Source organism: Ricinus communis, chromosome 2, assembly GCF_019578655.1.
Source record: "Ricinus communis isolate WT05 ecotype wild-type chromosome 2, ASM1957865v1, whole genome shotgun sequence".
Classification (NCBI taxonomy): Eukaryota; Viridiplantae; Streptophyta; class Magnoliopsida; order Malpighiales; family Euphorbiaceae; genus Ricinus; species Ricinus communis.
Genome location: NC_063257.1, coordinates 17,198,033 through 17,210,037, shown reverse-complemented (window position 1 = coordinate 17,210,037; position 12,005 = coordinate 17,198,033). Strand labels below are relative to the sequence as shown.

The following is a 12,005-nucleotide window of genomic DNA, read 5'->3' as shown; positions in this document are numbered from 1 at the left end:
CACATTTGGAAAGGTCTCAATAAATTCCATGCACTTTGCAGGCCTTCAATTCAGCTTGTCTTGTCCTTTGAGATGCTTTATAGATTCATGATCCGTGTGTATTATAAACTCTTTAGGCCATAAATAATATTGCCAAGTTTGCAATGTGATGGGCTCTTTATGCAACCTACACCTAAGGCAGTGAACCTACTGATGCAGCCTAGCACTAGTGAGTATCAAGGTCGTATCCCTGGAGATCGGGTGAACCTAGAGTTACTACTGCTTGCTATGTTATCTAGTCTGAAATAGGGTGTGAAAGTTCTAACATACCAGCTAATGGTTATGAGTGCAATTAAGTAAATGAAGGACAACAATGGACAATTAAAAGACAATTGTAAAGAGAGAAATAAATCCAAAAGGGAGCCTAAGTGATGGAATTCTAAAGATGAATTTTATGGATTGCCGATCTTGTTTACCCGTGCCTAAATCCTGAATTGAATCCCGGTTCCTCTCTCGAGCTTACCGGATTCCTAAACCTGCACTAACCTAATGGAATCTCTTCCTATCAGATTACTACAAATTAGCATTAAGTATGATTTAAGACTATTAAGAGTTGTTAGTTCTTAATCCGGCGAGTAAATCAACCTCATCTCTAAGTGTTAACTACCAGTCCTTACTATTCAAAATCCAGTTGTAACAAGCATTTCTCAATGTCAAGAAACAACCTAATAAACAATTAATCCAACGTCTCAAATTAACTGCATCAAACTTTTATTACTGAATAGCAAGAAGATTGCAAGAATGACAATTATAAAAAACTAACAATTAAGCATAATCCATCAACAAAGGTGAACCCTAATGGATTCAAAAGATCTAGCTGCTCATGTTCATAGTCAAAGCAATTAAAGAACAAAATAAGGAAAAACAAATTAAAGGTATGTACACCCTTCTCTTTCAAGCTGAATGAGAAACCCTAAATTTGCAAATTCAAAATCTCAAACCCTAGTTGCCTCTTGAATGCTCCCAAAGTTTGTCTTGATCTTCAATTCGATGTTGGAATAAGTGGAATCCCCTCTTCAATTGATGAAAATTGATCTCTCCAGGTCTACAATTGAGGTATAGGAAATATTTGATTAAGTGTGTGTCTTGGAATTTAGTCCAAAAATCGTCCTCTTCAATTAGAATTCAAAATCGCCTATATAGTTGATTCAAGACAGTAGGAGTCCAGTTGTCTTTGATTCATCGAGTCCAAGCTCTTTGAATCTGTGGAGTCTGTTGTACGAGCCACCACAGGCCGTGTCAAGGCGGTCTTGATCCACCACAGGCCGTCTTGGTAGTGGGCTGAAGGCGTCGAAATGGCACAATTGGGGATAGCCTCTTGATAATTCAGCACGGGAGTCCAGGCCGTGCTCAACCCTCGGGGTGCTTGTTCTCGCCCCAATTTGATGGAATTTGCTCCGTAATCACACGTATTTCCCTCGATTCTTTGATGGTGTCCTTCGAAAATGACCTGAAACGAAAAGGAAAACAAAAGACAGGTGATTCTAGCATAAAACGGGATTATCATGCATAAAAATGTGAACAATCGGGCATGAAAACATGTGTAATATGATGCTTATCAAATTACCCCATACTTAAACTTTTGCTTATCCTCAAGCGATTTACAACTCACTCCTCAAAAGATATCAAATAACTCAATCAGCTGCATTGCAGGAGGTTAGCTCAAAACAAATTTCAAAACTCCATAATGATTTTTCCCAAAATCCCCAAATCACTAAATCCTTAAGAGAAAGAGCAAACTTAATAAAGTTGCTAAAGTTAAAATGATAAACCATCTAAATTAAGAAATTGAGAATCATGCCTCACAAGATATCACTCAAAACACACAAGTGTATATAGGTGAAAGAAGATCGCCAAGCTCTCAACGCAAAAATACGGGGAAAAGTGCTTACCATAGGCTTGCTTATGGATTCAATCTCCACTACTACGAAATAATCAATAATCATGATCAAAGGGTCTTGAGCCAGGTTGTAATGGGGTTAAGGTAAGGTACGTATAAATATGGAAAGTAGGCTACAAGTTGCTGGAAGTTAAGCAAGTAATGCAAGAAAGTAATGAAGGATCAAGTGCTGTACCAAAATGAACACTAAGTTGCTCTAAAAATAAGATGATGCTCGAAATGAACTAAATTAATACTTTCTACATTTTTTTTTTGTTTTTTTGTTTTTTGTTTTTTTTTTATTTTTTTTATATATAAATATATATACTATGTATATATATTACAACAGCTTATGTAGGAGTTGTTGGTTATTGACACATACAATAATTGAAGGGAGCATTTATGAAAAATCTAGCAACTTAGTGAAATATATGAATGCAGATTGATCCAAAGTAAAATGCAGCATAACTTATATAATTTCCAGCAACAATGGTAGAAAGAATGGTCAAATGAATAGAAGTGATAAGATGAGTGTCACTGTTATTATTGTCACGAAAGGAATGGCTAAGGCTCAAAATTGGTTCACTAAGGGAAAAATAGGGTTAGGCTTTTTGGCCAAATTGTGTAAATCCTAAGTGCCCAAATCATCTCACGATTATTGACAATTCATGTAATCTCAATGATATCGTGAAAGCAAGTTTTAGAAACAGAGATTCTGTAAAATGCTCACTAATGAAAGAAAAGGGAGATAATAGTGATGCACCAATTGGCTCAAAATCTCACCATTTGAGTGGGTTAAAATTGCATGAATTCTCAAACCAAAGTTTAAACAGTCAATCACAATAATAAGCAACAATATTAACAGTGTTCTATATCTAAGATAAAGTAAAATGGAAGAATTTAAGGAAAAATACCAGTTTTACCTGGCTGGATTGTAATTAAGAGATTCGTTCATTGCCTTCTTCCAACAAGGTTCGATAAAAGCTATAAGGGAATCCATTCAAAGGAGAAAATCATTAACTACTCGATTAAAACAAAACTCAAGATAAGGACAGTAATAATGAATGGACTCAATCAATAAGGGATATTAAAACAAGATAAAAACAGCAAAGATAAAATCGGTACCTGCACAAATCTACGGTACCTACCCCACACTTGTGAAAGACACTGTCCTCAGTGTGAACAAGGTAGGCACTCCAAAATAAAAGGAATAAAATACGTAAAATGAAGCTAATTATGGGAGTCCATAAAAGAAATTAGAAAACTAAGAGAAAAACAAGACGACAAGAAGAGATAAAAACTAGAAAGTCTACTAGATACTGCCCTTGATGTGTACTTTAACACTTCAAAATATGTCAGTCCTCAAAATTACGTACGAGCATCAAGTAGGCTAACTCCTGCAAAATTCAAGAATAAACACATTCCAAGCAACATCTAGTAAAAGGTTCAATAAGATAGCATCTCCTCAAAATCAAACTTACTAAAAACAGATTGAAATATCTAACTGTAAATGACTACATAAAATAAAATAAAAAAATGTCCAAAAATTCAGAAAGCAAAAATAGATTCGGGAATGCCTCCCGAAGGCGCTTGTTTTTGTTCGAGTCATCTAGCTGGACTCTGGATCAGCATTCCTGCATCGCGGGCAAATTAAGAAGGTAGGCTCAATGTAAGTTGGGGTTCGAGGCATATAAGCGCAATGAAAAGGTCCGATGTGTGCAGTAGATGTCCAAGGAGGTGCTCTCTGGACCGATTTGGGATGTCCATTCATCCACTCCGAATTCCGGCTAAGTGATCTGTCAAAAACAAACTTGCAACTACCCTTCTCGGGTCTATCACAGCACAAAGTCTCATATTGATAAAAGTTATTTTTTTCAGATGAATAACACATACTAGTAGGGGAAGAGACATGTATAGCATCATCCATTTGTACATCTTGTGGTTGTGTATTACATGCAAGATCAATTCCATCAATACAACAAATGGCATGAACATGGTCGGTGGAAGAACTATCAAATGAGGGTAAACTAAAAGTGACACAATCGTCCCCTACATTAAGTTCTAACTTCCCCTCAAATACGTCTATTTTAGCTCTAGCTGTGGCAAGGAAAGGTCTCCCCAAAATTAATGGTATACCATGCTCATTGTCCATATCCAAAACCACAAAGTCCACAGGAAATATGAACTTATCTACCTTAACTAGCACATTTTCCACAATTCCCCTAGGAAGCTTAACAGAACGATCAGCTAATTGTATGCACATCCTAGTGGATTTTGCCTCCCCCAAACCTAGCTTATTGAACAAACTAGTGGGCATGACATTTATGCTAGCCCCCAAATCAGCTAATGCATCATCAACATATAAATTACCTAAAGTGCAAGGAATAGTGAAACTCCCTGGATCGTGACGTTTCTCTGGCAACTTGCTCTGAAACACCGCTGAGCACTCCTCATTAAGCTGAACATAGGCGACCTCCTCCAACTTCCTTTTTCTGCTAAGTATGTCCTTTAAGAACTTAGCATACTTTGGCATTTGCTCCAATGCATCAATAAAAGGCAAGTTAATATGCAGTTGTCTAAAAATATCTAAAAACTTACTGAACTGCTCTTTCGCCTCTGCTTGTTTATCTCTAGCAGGATAAGGAATCTTAGGTTGATATTCCCTAACTGGAATTGATTTCACCTTTTGTCCCTTAGGTTCCCTAACCTTACTGCTTGCCTTAACCTGCACATCAATAGTGGCGTCATCAAAAACAGGCTTAGAAGGAGCTGAAACTAACTTACCTGAATGCAAAGTGATGGCATTCACGTGCTCCCTCGGGTTAGACTCAGTGGTGCTCGGGAGCGCTCCTTGCTGCCTCTCAGACAACATCTTAGAGATTTGGCCAATTTGGGTCTCCAAGTTCTGAATCGAGGCCTGCTGGTTCCTAAGTGCACTATCAGTTTGCTGGAACCTCATCTCCGTAGACGTCACAAACTTCATCATAAGCTCCTCTAAATTTGACTTCTTTTCCGGTAGAGGAGGAGCTTGTGCAGTCCGGTGAATGTTACGCGGTTGTTGATGAAGTCTCCGAAACCAGGTGGACCACAGAGCGTTATTATTCCTCCAACCGAAGTTGGGATGATTGCGCCACCCAGGGTTGTATGTATTCTGTCAAGGATCGTTCACCGCCTTGGGGCATTCCCATATAATTAACTGTTCAACATCGACGACATAGCGTAATTAGATGGAAAAGTAGTAGAGGATGAAGCAAATATACCTCCCATGATGCGATTCGCCTTGTAATGCGGGCCACCACAAAACTCGCGACCAACGTCACTGCATGAACCGGCATCTGAGTTGATCGATCTTCTTGGCTAGAAGCTCCACTTGAGCTACCAAGGTTGCTGTAGAGTCCACTTGGTTGACCACTCCCTGTCTTCCTGGTCGGCTCCTAGAGGATTGCCAACGATAATTGTTCATGGCCATTTCCTCTATCAAGTTCGAGCCCGCTCGGGCTCTTCTGTTTAGCGCCCCACTGCTGCAGCATCCACCATCTGCCCTCGTTGCAAGGTTCAACCCACCGTAGAAGGTCCGAACTGCATCCACACCGGCAATCCGTGATGTGGGCAGCATCTCAAAAGATCTTTAAATCTCTCCCATGCATCGTACATGCTTTCATCATCAAACTGCACAAAAGAAGATATGTCATTTCTAAGTTTAGCAGTTTTAGCGGGAGGAAAATACTTATATAAAAATTTTTCGGCCAACGCCTTCCAGGTAGTGATCGTCTATTGTGGAAGAGATTGCAACCATCTCTTTGCTCTGTCCCTCAAGGAAAATGGAAACAATCTCAGCCGAATGGCATCATCGGTTGTTCCATTTATTTTGAATGTGTCACAAATCTCCAAAAAGTTGGAGATATGTGCATTGGGATCCTCGCTGGGCAATCCTCCAAACTGCACGCTTTGTTGGATCATCTGGATAACATTGGCCTTTATCTCTAAATTGTTGGCCGCTACAGCAGGTCTGACTATACTAGTTTTCGTCCCATCCAAAGATGGTCGAGCAAACTCGTACATCGTTCTCTGATCCTCATTGGCGTGGGGGTCATGGTTTTCCATCGTGTCTAGTCTATCCACAGGTACCTCAACCTCAATCTCCTCCTCTTCTAATTGCAACCTCTTTCTTAAGAGTCTGAGGGATCGTTCTGGATCAGATAGAGGCTCTATAAGATTCGAGTTTGAGCTCCTGGTCATAAACTACCTGAAACCGAAAGTCCACACAACCACCGATCAACAAAAATAATATAATAATAAATAATAATAAAATTAAAGAATAAATGAATAAAACAAATAATGACTAAATTAACACAAAACAATTCACTCTAGTTCACCGCGAAATTCTGACTCCCGACAAGAATAGCCAAAAACTTGATGGGCTCTTTATGCAACCTACACCTAAGGCGTTGAACCTACCGATGCAGCCTAGCACTAGTGAGTATCAAGGTCGTATCCCCCGGAGATCGGGTGAACCTAGAGTTACTACCTCGCTATGTTATCTAGTCCGAAATAGGGTGTGAAAGTTCTAACATACCGGTAATTGTTATGAGTGCAATTAAGTAAATGAAGGACAACAATGGACAATTAAAAGACAATTGTAAAGAGAGAAATAAATCCAAAAGGGAGCCTAAGTGATGGAATTTTAAAGATGAATTTTATGGATTGCCGATCTTGTTTACCTGCCTAAATCCCTGAATTGAATCCCGGTTCCTCTCTCGAGCTTACCGGATTCCTAAACCCTGCACTAACCTAATGGAATCTCTTCCTATCAGATTACTACAAATTAGCATTAAGTATGATTTAAGACTATTAAGAGTTGTTAGTTCTTAATCCGGCAAGTAAATCAACCTCATCTCTAAGTGTTAACTACCAGTCCTTACTATTCAAAATCCAGTTGTAACAAGCATTTCTCAATGTCAAGAAACAACCTAATAAACAATTAATCCAATGTCTCAAATTAACTGCATCAAACTTTTATTACTGAATAGCAAGAAGATTGCAAGAATGACAATTATAAAAAACTAACAATTAAGCATAATCCATCAACAAAGGTGAACCCTAATGGATTCAAAAGATCTAGCTGCTCATGTTCATAGTCAAAGCAATTAAAGAACAAAATAAGGAAAAACAAATTAAAGGTATATACACCCTTCTCTTTCAAGCTAAATGAGAAACCCTAAATTTGCAAATTCAAAATCTCAAACCCTAGTTGCCTCTTGAATACTCCCAAAGTTTGTCTTGATCTTCAATTCGATGTTGGAATAAGTGGAATCCCCCCTTCAATTGATGAAAATTGATCTCTCCAGGTCTACAATTGAGGTATAGGAAATATTTGATTAAGTGTGTGTCTTGGAATTGAGTCCAAAAATCGTCCTCTTCAATTAGAATTCAAAATCGCCTATATAGTTGATTTAGCACGGCTGGAGTCCAGGCTGTGCTGAATCTGTGGAGTCTGTTGTGCTGAGCCACCACAGGTCGTGCCCAAGGCGGTGCTGATCCACCACAGGCCGTGGTGGCTACGGAAGGCGTGCTGAAATGGCACAATTGGGGATAGCCTCTTGATAATTCAGCACGGCCGGAGTCCAGGCCGTGCTCAACCCTCGGGGTGCTTGTTCTCGCCCAATTTGATGGAATTTGCTCCGTAATCACACGTATTTCCCTCGCTTGCTGATGGTGTCCTTCGAAAATGACCTGAAACGAAAAGGAAAACAAAAGACAGGTGATTCTAGCATAAAACGGGATAATCATGCATAAAAATGTGAACAATCGGGCATGAAAACATGTGTAATATGATGCTTATCACAATGCATGAACTAATGCATGAAACTCTTTATCATATGTTGGGTATCTTAATGCTACCCTATTCAATTTCCTACTAAAGTAACATATGAGTCTTCCTTCTATCATCAAAATTCACCCCAACTCCAATGCCACTAGCATCATATTAAATCTCAAAGGTCTTATCAAAGACAGGTAAAATCAATAACTCATCTACTGCTTTTCCAACCTGAATCTCTTCCTCCTCTATGTTCAACCGCTTCCTCAATTGCCTGAGGGATTGCTCTAGCTCTGGTAGAGGGTCTACTAGATCAGGATTGGATCTCCTAGTCATACACTACCTGAAACAACGAATAACCAACAACACAAATGAATAAAATAAAATCAAACAAAAACAAATAACAAAGAATAAATGGATAGATTAATAAGAACACACAGTTCACCATATTTCTCAAAACAGGTCCCTAGCAACGATGCCAAAAATTTGATGTTGGCTAAACACAACTAACAATCTACAGGCAAGTGCACTAATTGAATGTAGTCTAGCTATGGCAAGTATCAATGTCATATCCCACGGGAACTGAGAAGCTACTACTACTATGCTATTCCTATTATCTAACCGACCAAAATGTGGTGAAGATCATTAATTAAAAATGATTGAGAATGCAAATGAAAACTAAATTTTAACGAAAAGAACGGAAGTTTGAAAAAGACAATAAGATGAGTTGACCAAATTGGGGATCCCTTTAGCTAGCCGGGTTAAAAATAATGATTTATGAAGTGATTGATTAAGAATTGCGATCTATGGATAATTTTTTAAATAAATTAGCCTCTCTCTCGAGTTAACCAATTCCTAACCGTAAAGATCTAAAGTTGGAATCTCTTCCTAACAATTGAGTTTAGAATAGCATTAATCTCTAAATTACCACTAATAAGAATGTGTAGTTCTTATTTCAGTAAGTTATTACACTTATCTCTAAGATGCAAATCACTTAATCACATAAGCAGTTGTCCAAACTCAATTGAATTTCTCAATTACAAAGAAGTTCTCAAATTGAATCAACAATGAAGAAGAAACAATAGATTTTATTATACTTGAATGAAAACTACAATATTAAATCAACAATTCAATCAATTAAGCACAAAACAAGCCTAGCATAGCTAAAGATCACCCCAAAATGGGTTTAATAAGATTAGGTACACATGTTCATGATTAAACTAATACAAAGTAAACAAGAATAAAAAAATATGTACACCCTTTTCTCAAATGGTGGAAATACTATCCCCTCTTGAATAACTCTGAATCCAATTTATGCAGCTCAAGGTCTCCTTCTTTTTTCCTTTGAATCTTAAAACCAATCCTCAAGAACAACTATTTGGATGATGTTGAAATGGAATTTGTCTCTGTTTTGCTCTTCTTGATCGTCTGGAAGGTTGCTCTCAAAGTTTATCTTGAATACCCCAAAATTTTATCTCTATAGAATCCTCTCTCTCTTTCTTTTCTTCTTTTCTTTTAATTCATGTTTCAGGATCTAACACGGCTTGGATTTGGCTGTGCTGACCAGCTTGGCCTAGATCCATGCCGTGTTGAGCTAAAATTGTACATCTGGCCTTCTTCAGCACGACTTGGATTTGGGTCGTGCTGCTTAGCACATGCATGCTCCTAGGCCGTGTCACTCTTGGAAGCCGTGTTGTAAATCATTTCTTCTCGCCATAGGTAAGGAATTTTAAAACGCCCTCTGACCCTAATCGTGCTCCTCAGCACGGGCGTCTTGAATAATCTAACGCGCCCGATTCGTCCATTTCTTCCCAAATTTGGTCCAATTTCTTTCTAACTTTGATGATGTACCTAGAAAAATACCGGAGACACAAAAGAAACTAAAACAGGGTGATTCTAATATAAAAATACATAATTTGCCCTAAAAATAACTCAAAATCAACCATGCAAACATGTGTAATATCAAGGATATCAAATCATTTCTCGTTAAAAGAAATAACTCGTCTGCTCGGCAAAATACAACTTAGAGCTTTGATATTGGTAATAAATCGACCAATTCAACAAAATAATGTACATATTATAGGGCAACAAGACATATACAAAGCAGATGTTATGACCTAGTCAGATATCCTAAATGGTGGGATCCTTCTAAAGCCCCAAAATGAAAGTCTAAAACTGCATCAGTATCAACAGGTGTAGTCGAGAAACCTTCCTCTCCAGATGTTGTTGTTTTACACATATCTTCAGAACCGCTAGGTAAATCTTTTTGTAATTCTACTACTATTAGGTCGTGTACATGGATTATTGATTTTGGATCAACTGATCATATGTCTTTTATATATCCTTCCTAATAATATCAAAATCATCCATATCGCCCACCAATATCTATCCATTTAATGGATATAGGTGATAAATGGATATTTATAATTTAAATGGGTTAAAAATACCGTACAACCCATTTATCATATTAAAAGGACTAGGAATCGGTACCTATCCCGACCCATTAATAAACTTTAAAAGTCTAACCTATTATTATAATAAAAAGGTAAAATCCAATGCTTCCTTTACAACTCACTCTTCTCATATTATCTTATTGTTAAAAAAAAATTGCAACCCTTTCTTTTGCTCTTTTTGTCAAATCTAATATTTGAAAATTTGAACTAGACTTTGTTGCATATTAATTTGTCAAAATTTGATTTTCAATGATCATTATTGATTTATAATCTTTAATTTGAACTTGGTAATTTTTTTAAATTTTTATTGTTATTAATAATTTGACTCCGGAATTGCTTCATTTGCTTGCTATAATTACTAATCTCTCTTGGCTTTAATATTATTTCTTTCATGTAGCAAAAGATACATGTCTATAGAATAGCATATTAATGAGATTGAAGAAATTCATACTTCTATTTCCAAACGTAGTAGAAATTGCACATCATACGAGACCATTTTAAAAAATTACCTAAGGAGGATGATAGGAAATAATGGCCATAATGTAAATGGTGATCACAACTATATTTGATTAATTAGCGCTATAGAACCAAAAAAAATTACAACATCTTGATATTTATTCTAAAAGGAAAATATAAACAAGTTAGTTTTTACATTCTATTTTGGATCAAGGAGTTTGTACAGAAAAGATTGCAATTTCTATAACTAAGCATAACTTTTCTTCTCCATGTGTAGAGCATGAAAAGGGTAAGAAAATCTTGTTGTTTTTTATTTTTCTATTGAAAATTTGATTATCCTGATGATGAATCTTGATAAACACAATTAAATTTAGAATTGGTTGATAAATTAGCCTTGTTAGATTTTTAATCTCAACAAACAAGCTTGTTTCCTTATTTGTAAAGGAGTCGTAAATAAGGATAAAAAGATAAGTTTTATATGACAACTCATAAGTCAAATTCCCGTTGACCAAAGAATAGTACTCCTTGTCTTAAAATGATTAGGAAGTAAATTACAATGATATTTTAATTAAGACAATAATTGTTAATGTTCAAATAAGACAAGTGTTAAACTAAGTTATTTCATTAACTTGCTAATCCTTGATTTTGATCTTGACAATCAAATTGAGTGGTATTAATGTTCTTTCTAAGTAATTTTCATATAGGGATTTATGTACTGATCATTTAGAGGTTGAGACTTTAGAAATTCATTTCTGCATAAAAACTATGACTGTGATTTTCAAGGTGCGATCGTGAAAATGGGCAATATTATCACAGAGAACTTTGGCTTAATTTTGCGATCGCAAAGCAAAAAGTGCGATGGTAAAAGTTATATAAAATCAGACTATTATAGATCACCAACAGCTATAATTTCCATGTGTATTAGCCGTTGCAGAAATTTCATAAATCACAACCGCAATTGTTGGTTTGTCAATGCAAATAATGCACTGTGTATATTAAAGCAAAAGGGAATGGCTTAAGGTTTCAATGTAATAACTCTTTAGAGTTTGAAGGGTATAAATATCCCCTCTCCAATGGTCATTAATGGATGATCAAGAACCTTTATAAATGTCAATTCTTTGCTAACTAATTTCTTATCTTTTTGTAAATATTTTATCTTTATTTTGGTTGTTGAAAGGTTTGAATGTGAGCCTTAATCACTTATAGGGTTTAAGTGTGAGTCTCAAACACTTGGGAAAGGGTTTGAGAGTTAGCCTAGATAGGAAAAACTCTTATAAGGTTGTTGTGAGCCTAGACACTATGTTTTGAGGTGAGCTTGGGAAAACTCCTAGGAAAAAGTTTGAGTGTGAGCTTGAAAATA

At 36.6% G+C, this 12,005-nt stretch overlaps 1 non-coding gene across 1 annotated transcript; it reads left to right on the top strand.

Moving 5' to 3' along the window:
- Positions 1-5,513: 5,513 nt before the first annotated feature.
- Positions 5,514-5,620, top strand: LOC112535224. Its single transcript, XR_003079399.2, has one exon. It is a non-coding gene; the product is annotated as a small nucleolar RNA R71 (small nucleolar RNA).
- The last annotated feature ends 6,385 nt before the right edge of the window (positions 5,621-12,005 follow it).